At 50.3% G+C, this 15756-nt stretch overlaps 1 protein-coding gene across 10 annotated transcripts in view; it reads left to right on the plus strand.

Annotated features, from left to right (window-relative positions):
• The first annotated feature begins 1075 nt into the window (after positions 1 to 1075).
• The window catches only part of EPB41L1 (erythrocyte membrane protein band 4.1 like 1), a 151832-nt gene continuing 137151 nt past the window's right edge, over positions 1076 to 15756 (plus strand). For all 10 annotated transcript variants that reach the window (XM_073309827.2, XM_073309832.2, XM_073309833.2 and 7 more), the window contains exons 1-2: positions 1076 to 1095; positions 14747 to 14803. The gene's annotated coding sequence lies outside the window, so the exon portion shown is untranslated. The remainder of the gene's footprint in view (positions 1096 to 14746; positions 14804 to 15756) is intronic.

Raw genomic sequence — 15756 nt, forward strand, 5'->3', positions numbered from 1 at the left:
GTGTCTAGGTGTCCCTAGTCATGGCTCAGGACTGCATTGTGCCAGGTGCTGGACAAACGCAAGGCAATGTTTTTTCCCCCTACCTACATGCCTAGGCCTCTGGATTGTTTGTAGTGAGGATCCAGGGGGACAGTGCAGTTGGAGCCTGGCGATTGGGTGCGGAGGGCACATGGAAAGTTTCCATTCGCTCACTGGGTGATGTAACCTTCACAAACTACCCTTTTAAATTTCGTTTCTTCCACAGATGTGGGCTGGGGGGCCTGAAATGCCTTCCCCGGGAATCCGTGCGGGAGGAAGACTCACTGCACTGCGGCGAAGGGTTGCAAGAAGCGAAGAAAACTGGAGGTGTGTGAAAACGCCTCCATCCAAAATGTGGAAGCTGGATCCCCCACGTCTTTGCTGCTTGCCCAGCCGTAGCAGCGCCGGGGACAAGCCTGCTGCTTGCGGGTCCCAGGGACAGCGGCTCCATTAGGGAGGATTAAACCCCAACGCCTGATGGGGTGGCCACTTGTTCTGCTGCACAGGTGCTAGCTGCTCTTTCCATGTTGGCAGCACTTGGGCCCCCAGGCGCTACCCCAACACAGCTCAGCCCCCATCCTGGGCCGGTCCAGCGGGTGCCTGCGGCCAGGGAGCGGGACCGTGACCGTGACCGGCGTGGGATGTGGCCTTGGGGCGCTGGTGCCTGGGGAGATCTGCCCGGGGTCCCAGGCTCGCCAGCCCCGCTTGCTGTAGCAAGGCAGCGCCGCTCCCCACCTGGCTGCGGGCAGGGCGAGGCGAGGGGCCAGCCCTAGCTCTCGGTGGGCTGCCGGAGCCTCTTCCCCTTCCCCGCCGGCGGCGTCCCCCCCCCCCTCCGCGCGGAGGCTGGGTCCGCCCCTCCCCTCTCGCCCGCCGGGCTGCAGCCTTCGCTCCCAGCCCTCCCATTCCTCCCCGCCCCGCCGCCGCTTGCCGAGCGATTTGTCCCGCTGCAGGGCGGGGAAGCGGCCGCGTCGCTGGAAGCGGGCGGAGAGCGAGGCGGCGCGGAGCTTGGGGGATGCCGCTGCTGAGCCGCTCCCTGCACAGCCTGACTCCGGAGCAGCCAGCCAGCCAGCCAGCCAGGTGAGCGGGGGGCCCCTGCTTGCACCTCCCCGGGGCCCTGCACGCTTGGGACCGCAGCCGCCGCCCCAGCCGGGGCTCTAGCCCCACGGACGCGGGCTGCAGCCTCCGTTCGGATCTGCGGCCCCTCGGTGGCCTGGCTTGCAAAACCCGCGGGGTGGGTGTTTCTGGGGCCGCGCGGGGGTGTGTGAGTGTGTGTGTCTGCCTCCGAATATCCCCTCTCCTTGCAGTGTCTGCTCGGTGCCCCCCCCATGCCCTAGGTGCAGCCGCGTCCAGGTGGCCTGCTTGTGATTTCGCCATCCCATTTACCCCCCGCCTTGCACGTTGCCTGTGCAAAATTCCCCATCTTTCCCCTCCGAGTGCCCGCTGGGGAGGGGTGTGTTCCTTTCTTCCCCCGCCAGCCTGCCACTCGCTATTGCACGCTAAGGAGAGAGGGGCAATCTTGGTTCGGAGGGGCGTCCATTTCTGGGGGCACAGATCCGGCCCGTTCCTTCCTGATCTCCTGGTTTGAAGGCTCAGGTCCCCTCAGACTCCCTGCCTTCCCCCACCCCCGAAATGGTAGCTGACACATTTCTCATAGCTACCCTGTCCCTTCCCCCAGATCATGGGGAATGCTCTAACCGGGAACGGATCCGCTCAGGTCTGGGCTCGGAGGTGACGGGCAAGACACTTGGGAGAGAACAAAATGAAGGGGAGACGCAGCTTGTTCTGGTTGCCGCTCACATGCGCACACACACACACATTTTGCTCTGTGTCAGAGCAGAGATCAAACTGCAGGCGTGTGTGTGTATTTGGCGTTGTCTGAGGACTGAGGAGCTGGAGGGAACCGACACTGGGGAAGGAAAGGGGAGGAACAAGCATCAGGGAAAATTCCCCCTGGGGTGGGCTAAACGGCAGTCCACAGAAGACTTGTTGGTGCTGAAAGTTTCTGGACATGGCCAGCTCAAACCTACCTGATTTGGTTTCCTTAGTGACACACCCGGTAGAGCAGGGAGGAAAGGGGAGTGGTGAGCCAGCCAGGAAGGCAGAGAAACCTTTCATGGGGAATGGCGGTTTTTGTTTGTTTGTTTGTTTTGTTTTTTAATATATACTAAGCAAATGATCTGTCCGGGCCTCTCCCCTCTGCCAAGGTCAGATGGCTATGACATCTCTTCCCCTTCAGAGAGCTGGAAGGCACTGAAATACTAGCAGATCTGTCAGTCTCGAGCAAGGCTGGGCCACCACGCCCAGATCTGTGCTCCTCCTGTGGCATGAATACAATCTGCACCATCACCTGTAGTTTCTTAGATGCCTCTGAATTGGTTTCCTGTAATGTGCACAAAAAGTTTTAAACACAGTTTATTTTCCCACAGCTTTGTACAGGGGTGGGAGTATGTACACGTATCAGGGGATAGCAAGACATGATCCCTCTCCCCCAGTGCATTTGCAGTTGAAACATGAGGGGTTTGATCTTGCAGCAATGAAACAGTTGGGTATGTTTTGCCACCTTCTTAGATGGGAGCAGAAATTGGGCCTCAAGGCTCTGATCTCTCTAAGGCTTTGTTCTGCTCACAGTTGTTGATTTGTAAGAAGAGTTCCCCATGCACCCACACCAATTCTCCTACACTCTGGAGAAGCCAGTGCTCTTTTTGGTGTGGCTGTCCACAACAGTTAAGGCTACATTTCCCAGCCTTTGGCAGCTGAGGGGTTAAATAAATCCCACTGCCAAACAATAAACTGCAAATGGGGGTGGAAAATGTGTATGATTCTGGAGCCCCACTGGAAAGTACAAGCCAGGGTGCCTAAGGAATTTAGGATCAGGCTCAGATTAGGGAATTCAAGGGGGGAAATCTGACCACAGGAATTCCTCTGAAATTGGAACTGCTGTTTTGCCCTTAATAATGTTTGATTGCAGGAGTGTTGATGTCAGGAGGATAATATACGTTAGAGGAGAGTGTGCAGGGAGCCAGGAACAACTTGGAATGGGTCTCTGCATATTTCCAGGGTTATTTTTGGAATATCGTCAGATGGCAAGAGGTAGGCTCTGGAGGTATAATAAAGCTTCACACTTTCTTAATTGTCTGATTATACGGGAGATTGTGCAAAGGTATGGGACCTTGCGAGTCCCCTTCCTTTACCATTGGTGCATTTACAAGATGAATTATTTCCACCACGACATTTCTCCCCTCTTGCATTTCTAATGCTTCCCTCAATATTTGAAATTATGGTCTCTTTCCTGAGCAAAGAACGGATTGAGTGTGCTCTTTAATTTATACAATATATCATGGAAGTTAGAGATGGAAAAGCTTTATTAGATCATCTAGTGGTTGGTGGGAGCTAGCTCCTTACGGTCTATTCTCTGGACCTTTTCCCAGTCTAGTTTCAAACCTCCCCAGAGGAGTGGCTTTCCCCATTTCCTTGGAGAGATTGTTCCATGCTCTAATCAATCTCACCATAAAGATGCTTTTCCCTGATCTTCAGCATAAATATTCCTTTTCCTCAATTTTCTCGCATTAGATTTGCTTGATATATTTCAGCTTCAAAGCTATAAAGAGCTAGAGACCTGTTAAGTATATTATTAGTCTGAGTTATGTCCCATTGGGGTGCCCTAAATGATTGCTCTTTGGTGGTTTTACCCCTCTCAGCTATCTAAGGGAGCTCTAGTCCAGAGTGGCCACCTGCTTATGCATGTGTTAATGTCCATATCCATGGTGGAGAGTGTGTGTGTGTATATATATATATATATATACACCCACACCCACACACACGAGTGATGCTTCTATGCTGGATTGAGCATGTAAACCTATTTCTTTGTGTTTTGCCTCACTGCAACCTACTGGAGAGCTCTGTACCTGTCAGATCCCATTCCCTCTCGTACGCGGGCTGTAGTGTGACTGTGCATGCAGGGAGTTGTTTTAGCCACTCGCTGTGGTGTTTTTTTGTCCTTTTCAAACTAGATAAGGTTGATTAATGTGTGCTGAGGAGAAATGGGGCAGGCTCAGGGGCGAGAGCTAGCACTGGGGAACTTTCTCTGAATAGGGAGGCCTTGATCTCATGTGGTCACTGGACTGGAGCCTGTTTGTTTACATAGGTAACTTCCTGGTGCGAGTGCCTATGCTCTCAAATGAGACCGATGCTTTGTAGACTCTGCCCAATGCTGACTTTGGACCCCAGCAGCAAGAACAGGGACTGTGCTGCAGGCTCTGTGCCAACTCTTGATTGTAATGGCATGTGCCAAATTTGCTGTTGACATTCCTACTCCCAAAGCTTCCCTTCCCTCTCCCCTCCTTACACACACACGACTTGCAGAGGATCTCTCTCTCTCTCTCCCTCTCCCCCACTCATCCACCATGCCCTGGCTCTCATGCTAGTCCCCATCGGGATACAAGCTCTGTGTAGCATTACAAATGTCACCTCCCCTATGTCGCCCCAGCAAGGCCTCTTATCTTTGCACCTATCACGGGCCTCCCCTGTGTCCCCTTGCCACTGGGGCAGTTGCTGGTAGTGGGAGCATTTGTCTTTTCTGTTTACAACCAATGTGTTGTGTTTAGAGCTTTAACAGCAACTTCAGGTGGTAATGAAGGCATGAAATCAGCTATTACCATAAATAGCAAAGCAGAGCTCCCACTCCTTAGGAGTGCAGCGGAGCACATCTGTCTTGTGGGAGCTGTGGTTTGACACCATGGCTCAAGAGGCTGGTAGACTGTGCTGCTTGTCTGTGAATCTGCTATCCACTTGCAGTCGTGGGTGAGGTATGATCCTCCCTGTGAGTGCCGTTCTCGATCGTGTGATGACATTGCAGATCCACGCTGCTGGCCTTCAGCCCAGGGAGAGGAAAATCTCTCTTTCTGAACCTCTCAAATTTCTCTCTGATTGAGATAATAGCCGTCATATCCTGGGGTGAGCGGAGTAGCAATAACAAGCATTTTCTAGTCCTCTGTGGACTAAAATAATAATAAACTAGTATTTAGGGTGACCAGATAGTAAGTGTGAAAAATCGGGATGGGGGTGGGTAATAGGTGCCTATAAAAGAAAAAGCTCCAAATATTGGGACTGTTCCTATAAAATCGGGACATCTGGTCACCCTACTATTATTCCCAAATGCTGCGACTTGCATTCGTGTTGCTTCGGTGTGCTGGTCCATTAGGAGGTTTTCAAATGCACTCAGGGTACTGGGGCACCGAACTTCCATTTGTGCCTTGGGAAATCTCCTCCTCAAGCTAGAATATGAATTGTTAGAACATTAGTAAGGATGGCTTTGAGGGTAAGGTACTGGGCGAGAGCTGGGTTCAGTTCCCACACAGGCTCCCTGGAAGGTGTTGTCCCCGTGCCTCTGTTTTTCCATCTGTACAGTGGTAATATCTCATTGCTTGTGAGGATCTCTGATACTAGAATGATTGGGGAGTGGGCAGAGCTTAGATGGAAATGCTGTCACTTGTAATATGACTTTGGTTTCATAGCAGATCCAAGATGGGAGTTGAGCTGGCCTATCTGTCTATATTAGGTTTTGCTATACTGCCTGTCCCTTTCCCCAGTCAAGGAGACATGGGTCAGAGAAGATTCCTCAACCCCATCGTATGGGAAGCCTCCCCGTGCTCATCTGTCTGAACACACACATATACAGTATCAATATGCTACTCTAATACAACGTCTAAAAATGTGTTCACCCAGAGAATGTGACCGCTTCGGCCGAGCGGCCTATTGTTCTCGTTGGAGCAGTCAGGTGTCTCGGGTTTTCATTGTAGTCATGGAGGGGAAAAATAGAAGTGTAAGACTTTTAAGGGGAAACCTGAAGAGCATTTTCAGCGCTGGAAGGAAATGGCTGGGAGCCTGTCCTGTTCAGGGCTGTGCCTTGCTGAACAGGGCTGGGGCTGACTCCAGGGGCGGCTGGTAGCTATATCCGGATTATAGGTGTTAGGGAGTGATTGCAGGGGAGCATTACAATGTTTCAGTCATGGCGTAAATCCCCACTCACCCACCCCTTTAAATCCTGAGCTGAGAGCTGTTGCATTGTCTGAGACCTGAGCACGAGAACACACAATAAAAGGGATCAGCAGCTGGCTCTCCCACCTGGGCTACTGCACCTCTCCTTGCTTTGGCACAGCATCCCCTTGGGAGCAGAGCGGGATGCCAGGGAGCTATACCTCTGACTGTCTGGCAGCAGATGTCTCGTCTGCAAGGGTGGAGCATGATACCAGGTGAATAGAAAGCTGGCTAGATTGTCGGGCTCAACAGGTAGTGATCAACGGCTTGATGTTCATGTGACAGCCTGTATCAAGCAGAGTGCCCTAAGGGTTGGTCCTGGGGCTGGTTTTGTTCAACATCTTTATTAATGATGTGGATGATGGGATGAATTGCACTGTCAGCAAATCCGCAGATGACACTATGCTGGTGGGAGAGGTAGATACGTTGGAGGATAGGGATAGGGTCCAGAGTGACCTAGACAAATTGGAGGATTGGGCCAAAAGAGATCTGGTGTGATTCAACAAGGAAAGTGCAGAGTCTTGCACTTAGGAAGGGAGAATCCCATGCACCGCTACAGGCTGGGGACCGACTGGCTAAGCAGCAGTTCTGCAGAAAAGGACCTGGGGATTACAGTGGACAAGAAGCTGGATATGAGTCAGCAGTGTGCCCTTGTTGCCAAGAAGGCCAACAGCATATTGGGCTGTATTAGTAGGAGCATTGCCAGCAGATTGAGGGAAGTGATTATTCCCCTCTATTCAGCACTAGTGAGGCCGTACCTGGAGTATTGTGTCCAGTTTTGGGCCCCGCACTATGGAAGGGATGTGGACAAATTGGAGAGAGTCCAATGGAGGGCAATGAAAATGATTAGGGGGCTAGGGCACATGGCTTATTAGGAGAGGCCGAGGGAACTGGGCTTATTTAGTTTGCAGAAGAGAGGAATGAGGGGGGATTTGATAGCAGCCTTCAACTACCTGAAGGGGGGGTTCCAAAGAGGATGGAGCTCGGCTGTTCTCAGTGGTGGCAGATGACAGAACAAGGAGCAATGGTCTGAAGTTGCGGTGGGGGAGCTCTAGGTTGGATATTAGGAAACACTATTTCACGAGGAGGGTGGTGAAGCACTGGAATGGGTTACCTAGGGCGGTGGTAGAATCTCCTTCCTTAGATATTTTTAAGGTCAGGCTTGACAAAGCCCTGGCTGGGATGATTTAGTTGGTGTTGTTCCTGCTTTGAGCAGGGGGTTGGGCTAGATGATCTCCTGAGGTCTCTTCCAACCCTAATCTTCTATGATTCTACCAGCATCTGTTGTTCTGGTCCCATCTGTGGGAGTGAAGCATTCCCAGGCACTTGGGAATGCACTATGATGAGCACTTAGGCTGAGCTATAGTAGAGCTGGGACAGGAGCCAAGGCACACTTGCCTTTAGCAGACAGGGAATGTGGGCCAGTGGGTTGAACACAGCCCTGAGAGCCAGTAACTCTTGAGCTCTAATCCTAGCTCTGATGCTGACTTGTTGTAAACGCCTCAGTTTCCCCTCGATATAAAATGGGGATAATACATGCTAGTGAGGATTAACTACAGCATGGCAAACATTATAGGGGTGCTCTGGTTTAGGGCCAGAAAGGATGGGGTATGGTGGGCAGAGCCTTGTAGCCAGGGCAGGTCATGTGCAACCGTGAGCTCTGGAGAGCTAACTTCTAGCTTTGCTGTTTCATGCTGTTATTTCACTTGCCTCATTTGAGCCCCAGCAATGCAGCCCTTCCCTTTGAGGCCACCAGCCTTCTGACCACGAAGGACAAGACTGGATTCTGTCTGGGGCTTATCCACGCCTGGGGCTGCATCTGCAGATCTTCTTGTCCCTAGACCTGCTTCGGGAGTGAGAGACCAGGATTGGAAATGGCCCCCAGGTCCCCTGCATGGCAATCCAGAGCCCCAGATAAAGGGCACCACGGCGGCCCCATTGTGTTAAAACACAAGACAAATGAATGTAAAGTGTCAGCTCCACAAATCTCATCAGGTGAGCAGCTTTACTAGGACTCTTGGCCTTTCTGCTAAGATGAGATGTGATGGCAGTTTAATAGAATATCTGATCCATCTTCTTTCGGGGCAAGTGCCCTGCCCTTGGATGTCAGTAGACTCTACCATGATCGAGCAGGTCTCTGCCTTTTCTTGCTGCTCTGCTCCTGTCTCACGGTCTGTTCTCCAAAATTTGTAGGACAGACTAACATGCCTGTGTATGGTATGGGAGACCGTGTAAAACCTTGGACCACACAGCATGTAGGGAGGTCTTGCACAAAATGAATCCCAGATCTGAACCGATTGTGACCTTAATCTTTGCAAAAGTAAACCAACGCCCTCTTTTAACTCACTTCTCTCCCTATCGCCTCCCCCTCCCCTGTATGCTGTCTAGTAGGGGGATCTAGGATGCATGTGCTGGTATCTCAGTGAGCATCAGACAGGAAGGAAAATGCACAGGGTGGAGTCGTCTGTCTCTGCTGCACAAAGGGAATGTTTGTTTGGTTTTTTTCTCCTTTTGAAATTTTAGGTAAACAAGGAGTGATCAAACAGCATTTTGAAGCTTCAGTAGGGGTTTGAAACACATTCATAACCCCCCACTTCTCCCCTCCCCCCATTTCACTGTGTGCCAGGTGCCATGGTAGCGACAACCAGAGGGTATTTTTAGCTTTGATTCATTTTGTGTCCAGGGTCTAGAAAGGAGCTGCATTTTGACAGGGAGAGAGTGAGCCACCTCATTACATGCCCAAAGGCGGGAAGCTGAGGGTGCATTTTTAATGACACATCCCTTTGTAATTGACTAATCTTGTTTGTTGCAGTTAGTTAGTGGAAAGCATTTCTGGCTTTGACCGAGGCAGTCAGGTGTGCGCCCACGGAAAAGTGTCTAAAGCAAGGAGCGTATGTCAAGACCAGGAGGGAGGCTGGAGCTGGGAAGGGGGAACACAGACTGTTTACTAATCATGCATATCTTGGCGGGGTCGTGGAGCCACTATCCCGGTGGACTATGAAGGGGCTGGAATACTGAGGGGGGCGCTGCTGGTTTTTCTAGTGATCTGGTTGGGGGAGCTATGAACGAATGAACAATGGAAGTAATTAAATGTTCTAATTAGATGCACTATTGATCTGGCACTGTTTCTGCTGGCAGGAGCTTTTGTCGATATTGGATAGCACGGGAAGTAGCTGGGCAGTTGTGGGTTTTTTTTGTGTATGTTTGTGGTGTTTTGTTTTGCTTTTTCCTTTTCACAGCCAACCGAGCCGGTGCTGGTTAGCAGCTGGTTCTCAAAGTTAAAGGATTGGAGTTTGATTATAATAAACAGTAGCATTACTAGGTACGTTGTTGGCAGTGAGGGATGGAATTGAGATGGGCAATATTTAGGCTGAATGTTGGGATGGGGGGAATTTCCAGCCTTTCAGACGGATCCAGCTGTGGAATCATCTTTCAAGGGATGATGTAGCAGCCTCGTTTCTTTGGACTCTTAAATTTAGACTGGACAGAACAAAAGAAAACTTGCTATCAGGTGCAATCCTGCCCTGAATGAGAGTGGGTGTTACCTGGATGAGACAGGACTTTCTACATCTTTCCATGTCTAAAGTCTGTGTTGTATAGTGTCTTTCATCCCAAGGCTGAAAAGCACTGTCAAATACCATGGCCCCAGTTCATCCCTGGTGTAGCGTCGCTGAGGTCAGGAATTAATTTGGCACAGCATATAATATGTCTGTATAACTTCTTTGTCTAGGCATATTTTCAGTAGTATCTGTCACTTGCTGGTGAAATGCAGCTGACTCTGGGGTGGAACTCATTGTCAAGGCAGCAATGGTAAACAGCAGGTTTATGTAGGAGGAGCAGTGAGGAATATGTCCAATTGAAACTGCCAAGTGAGTTGTGGGTAGGCCACCTGTAATTGCCCAAGTTACAGTTTGGCCAGGACACCACAATTAGCACCCTTACTTTTGTGAAAGCTGCGTCCTTAATGCCCAAGTGGTGGTCTGGACCTCCGTTTTGCTTTTATCTGCGAGATGCTCTTTCTTACAGTACCAGCTCTGCCTCAGCACTGACTCTGCCCATCTGAGCACTGTCTGGGGTCGTTCCCTCTGGGCGGGTGAGAGCTGATGTGGTCACAGCCTGATGTGGGGTGGCTGCAATGGTGACCCTCTCCCAGACCCAGTTGAACGGTTAATGCTTGGGCAAGCTGCCCTCGGGGCTGAGGTGCTGCTCTCTATCATTTACGTTGTCCACTCCCATGGCTGATAGAAGGGGAGGTGGCATAAATCCCTGTCCTCCTGCCTGTCCTTTGCTAAGGTGATAAACATCTACTCTACAGTGCACTGGCCAAGATCTCAGTGAGTGCCTGGGTCTGCTTATGTCTGTTGTATGGCGCCTAGCATTTGGCATGCCACGCAGAGCCCTGCTTCAATTGTTCTCCATCCAGCAGTGACCGCTGGCCAGGATTTAAGTGGCTGGTCCACCAATCCGCTTGTATGCCTCCTCCAGCTATAGGTGCTGGAACTAGGGGTGCTGCCCCCCGCGGCCCCCCCCCCGGCTTGAAGTGGTTTCCATTATATACAGAGTTTCCAGTTTGGTTCATTGGCTCTCAGCACCCCCACTATACAAATTGTTCCAGCCCCCTTGTCTGCAGCTGAGGCAGGCTGGTTATTTGCTAAGGCGGCATGTGACACATGAGGACGTTCTCGGCAGGCCTGCGAACGCTCGCCTCTGGCTGAGACCGCACGATGGAGGGAAAGAGCTGAATGGCAGCAGTTTGCGGCTGCCGGCGTGGGTCTCCCTAGCGCCGCTAGCACCAGTGGTCCAGGGAGCTGCTTGGCAGTAAAGATAGTGAGCCCCTGGCAGGGGGTCTTGTTTCCTAGGTGGCTAAAGTCCTAGGGCAGGTAATTATATTGTCTTAACTGATACAGTGACGCTCACCCTGAAGCATCCCAAAGCACTTCCCAAGCTGTCATGCACAGGGATCTCTTAGCTCAGCCAGCCTCCAGGATAACAACTTGACACAGCTGCATAAGGCAGGAAGGGAGGGAAATGTGTGTGTCTAATTGAAAGCACAAGGGAGCTTTGGTTAGCAGAATGCTGTTTGGGGGGTGGGGGTCTGTGTGCAATGAGTTGGTTTGTCTCTGTCCCGTTGTTAGGCAGCAGTTCAAAGGCTTAGTGTTTGATGGAGCGGGGCACAAGCACAGGGAGATGATGAAGAATTGTTTCTGCCTGAGGCTCCTGGAGTGCTGTGCGCACACTTGTTAATTTACCCTCGACTCCCCTGTGATGTAGATAGAATATTCTCCTCTCCATTTTACAGATGAAGAAACTGAGGCATGGTGGGTTCCCCTCCTCCACCTTGAAATTTCCAAGTATTCACCAGTTCTGTCTGTGTCCATTCTTGGGGGCCCCATTTTTAGACACCTAGAACCTGTTTTTTGGAGATGCTGAGCACCCACTTGGCCGCGCTGGTGGCATCTGTGGGCACGTGGCACATCAGAAACAGGCTGCTTCAGCCCCAGCTCTTTGGCTGCCTCACTTATTTAAGGCTCTTGCCAGTATAGGCCTTGATTACTCCCCAAAGCCACGCAGCAGGTCAGTGGTGAAGCTGGAAACAATCTAGGTGTCCCTAAATTTCAATGTCTAACCACTAATCCCAGGAGGCTGGGGGTAGCCCTGAATGGCTGGGTCTTAGCAGTCTGATTGGTGATGAATTTGGGTCTCCACATCTTAATTCTCCTGACCTCTCAAGCAAGAAACCAAGGGTTGGGTCCTCTCAAGATATTTGGGTGTGGGATGGCAGGCCCTCTGGGGTAGTGGGGGAGGAGGGACAGGATGGTACAAAACTGCCCAGCAGGGAGGTAGGGTCCAGTTTTGAAGAGAGCTCAGCTCTGCCTTAGAAATCCAGTGTTGTCCTGCGTTTCCAATAGCGTGCACCTCCTCCAAGCACAGACAGGAGCCAGAGGTCCCATTAGAAGTGCTCCACCCAGATGCTTTCTCATGTAAACATAGTGAGGCTGTTGTTGCACGTTATCCCTTTTGATGTTGGATGCAAACGCTATCTGTCCGGCCCTTTTTAAGAGGTTTCTCATTTAAATCAGTGAGGATCATCTGCATCCAGCAGCAGAGAAGCAGTCGGGGAAATATTTATTTAAAAAATAAAAAAAGGGGGGATGGTGCTTGCTGTCCAGGGAGTAGCGCATTGATCTTTTTACTGGAACCAGGAGTTCAAATCCCAGTTCAGGTCACCACTGATAATGAGGTTGATGAGCTCTAAGCCTCGTCCCTGATGTTCACTTCACTAACACCCAAGCAGCTGAGTGCAGAGGGCAGTGTGTGCTTGCAGAGGTCTAATAACAGGAGTAGCTGGGCTGGCTGTGGGTCAGGCTGTCACCATGTCTGCAGAGCCCCACTAGGGAGCATCGTGCTCTGGCTGGATGAAGTCAGTGGTATTCGCTCCACAGACTGGCTCCTGAAGGTAGCTGGTGTAACTGCCCAGGCATCCTGAGCCAGTGGTTATCCAAGGTACCGAACTGCCTCTCGCAATCATTCATGCCCTCAGGAGGCTGAAGGGACTGGATGGCTAGTACAGTGGGTGCGCTGGCCAAGCTAGCATCAGGCCTCTTCAGACCACTCGCTCCCCAAAACTGCAGATGCACTGGTGATAATGTAGCATAAGCCTCGGGGGGTGGGGCGGGGAGGTTCTCTTAGAGCACAGCTAGACGACGGAGCAGCGTAAACGCCTGAGCCTTCTCCACTCTATGGCTACCGGTCATGGGAATTATGGGTTTGAAAAAATCCTAGCGTATAAAACCGTCCTGATTTTCCCCCCCTCTGGCCCAAGCCCCCGCCTTACTCTAGATGGACGCTGGTGCCATTCTGCTGGGCTCCTGATTGCACAGGAGTTGAACTGACACAGAAGTGGAGAAAGGCCTGGGTCACTATTGTCTGAGTTCTGTAGTTCAGGTGGAGTTCTCACTCCCGGTCCAGTCCCTTCTCTTTCTGTTGCTCAGATGTTGCTGGGGAAGGTTACACTGGGGGACTGAGACTTTCCAGGCTTTTCCTTAGCCCATCTGTGAATTTCTCTCCTTGGAAGCTTGAGTAAAACTCTCTCAGCTTTTTTGCGTTATTTTTTGTTCTGCATGGAGCCCCATATCCATAGTCAACTGTGTCCCAACACATGTTAAGCCCTGCCTCTGCTGGCGGTGCTGTCTTCTGATGGGTCATTGACGTGGGGGGAGGAAGGATTCATCCTCTCTTACTGAATGTGCCACGTGTGGTTTTTGGAGGGTAGGCACCAGACAATCCATGCCTGAATGGGACTGAAACGTGGCCGTGCGGTGGCAGCCAGAATGTTGCCGATGACATTTCCATGGGGCTGTATTTGGTGGGACCCTGACTGCATCACACCAGAAGGCAGACAGCAGGCCAAATTCTGCTCTGTTGCATCCAGTATACACCCACTGATTTCAGTGAAGTAACTGTGGATTTATACTGATGATACCGGGCTAAAGTCTGCTCTCAGTCAGTCTGCGAGGTGGTTGTTAAAGTGTATGGCATACATTGGATGCAGTTAAATGGTCTCATTAAATTAAAATGAAACTTGGAGCTGGTGCAGCTTAGGTCGTGGGGGTCAGATTTTTCAAGGGGGCTCCCATTAGTACACATGCTTCTGTTTGTGGGCTCTGTGCATATGAATGGCACTTTGCGTGGCCGGAGCAATGGATTATGTGCCATCCTACCTGATCTGCATTAGTGCCTTGCATGTGAGTCTACTCACAAATTTTACCCATGTATGTGTTGGAGGCCCATTGGAAAATTAACCCTTTATTGTAAAAGATCTTTCTTGTGCAAAAGTAGGAGCTATCCCAGCTCTTCTGTAGCATTCCCAAGATGGGCCTCATAAGCTTCTCTCCAGTCTTACTCAGAGCCTGTAATGTGAACATCCCGATTTTGTTCTGGTGTGTCATACAATTACATGGATGCAAGTGCTCCTCAGACCTTGCAGATCTTTGTCTTCCATAAAATGTAGTCATTTTTTGGAGAAGACCACTCTAAAAACCGCTCATGCTGTTATGGAACTTGTTTGTTTTGTGAGTGCATTTCATATCAAACATGCTCAGTTCTCCAGTAAACTACCAGTCCTGCAGACCTCCCTTTGACATCTGTGAGTCCAGCTGGGTTCTTTGTTGCTCATGCATTATCATTTAGAATAAAAACTGCAGACCAAATGTTGTCCTCAGCAACACCTGGGCAACTCTGTTGTCTTCAGTGGGGTTGTACAGGTGAAACTGAGGGTTATAAGACAATGGCACTGCACAGATGGCTATGAAATTAGAACTTGGTTAATGATTCACTGTGCAAGCCAGGAAAGTATCCAGTTCACTTTCTCCCAGCAGTGTTGGTTCTGCAGGGCTGCCTGCAGTAAAGGCGGGCTTTTATCACTCAGATTAGCAGTTCTGTTTCTGAATACACAGGGAGCAGACCTGCTCAGTTAGAAGGTGCTGTTTCATCTAGACCTGTTTCAGAGTAGAGTGCGCATAAATGAACCAATTCTTATAGAATTGAATACAGTGCTCAAATCACTAAGACACCAGTGAGCTCAAGATAAAATGAGCGATGCTCATTTCATGTCACTTCACAGCATCCATGATTTTGATCATTTTTGAGAAGACCCTTCGGATAATTTTTTTTTACTCTCTCTCTCTCCCAGGTTCTGAACGGTGCCTGAACAGAAGTTAAAGAGCCAGGAGTTGCCATCGGAGACAGGGTGAGTCTGTCTTTGTTGTTCGTGACCGTTGAGTCTCTTTCTTTAGCCAAAGGCAACATGTACATTCACGCTTTTAGGAGCAAGCAGGTTTTCGGTGGTGCGAAGGGATCCAAATCCTGATTAGGGCCTTATGGGTGCTACTGCAGTGTGAATAATAATGGGTCCTGATGATAAATGACTAGATCTCCAAAACCCACAGGAAGGGAGTACTGGAAATAGAGGTGCAGAATGCTATGGGTCAAATGCAAAGCTCAGAAATGGTGCTTTTTAAGGTTCTTTGTGTGCTTTTATTCACGTTTAGCTATCAACTTGAAAATGGGCTGATTCTTGTGGATGAGGCTATTTTGAAGCTCTGCATTTAAAAACAAACAGAAATTCAAACTATCTTTCTGTGTTTTCAGTGCAAAATTTTGCACAAAGTGAAATTTAGGAAGGCAAAATCGGTGCAGATCAGCAAAAATGTGGCATTAAATTCTGTGAAATGAAACCTTGTCTTTGATTGTTGAGCTGCTTGGAATGTGGATTCCCTGATTTCGGGTCAGGCTGTGTAAGCATGGTTTAGCTCGACCTCTAGTTTTATGTTTATTCTAGGAATGCTGACTGTGCTCTGGGATTGGGAACGGAGCGAGGGAACGAATGTAGAAACCCTCTCTGTTAAATCACAGGGGTGCCTGAAATGTTCAACCCACAGGTGATGAGGTGCTTGCGGCTGGTTGTTGGGTTATTGCGCCTCTTTGTGGATAGCTGCGCAGTTCCCCTTTCTGTTCTAGTGTAATGAATGTATTGTTCTGAGCAGGAACCCTAGCATCACCCAGGGACTCGGAGAGTGAATTCACTCTCTATGTGGCCAGTTTGGGAGGGTTCTTTATGCTGGTGGAACATGGTGAGGATGTTATTGCAACCCCGTGTGACGAGATACAGGTGAGGTGAGGTAGAGATGGGGAGGGGACGGT

The sequence above is a fragment of the Lepidochelys kempii genome, chromosome 13 (assembly GCF_965140285.1).
Source record: "Lepidochelys kempii isolate rLepKem1 chromosome 13, rLepKem1.hap1, whole genome shotgun sequence".
Classification (NCBI taxonomy): Eukaryota; Metazoa; Chordata; order Testudines; family Cheloniidae; genus Lepidochelys; species Lepidochelys kempii.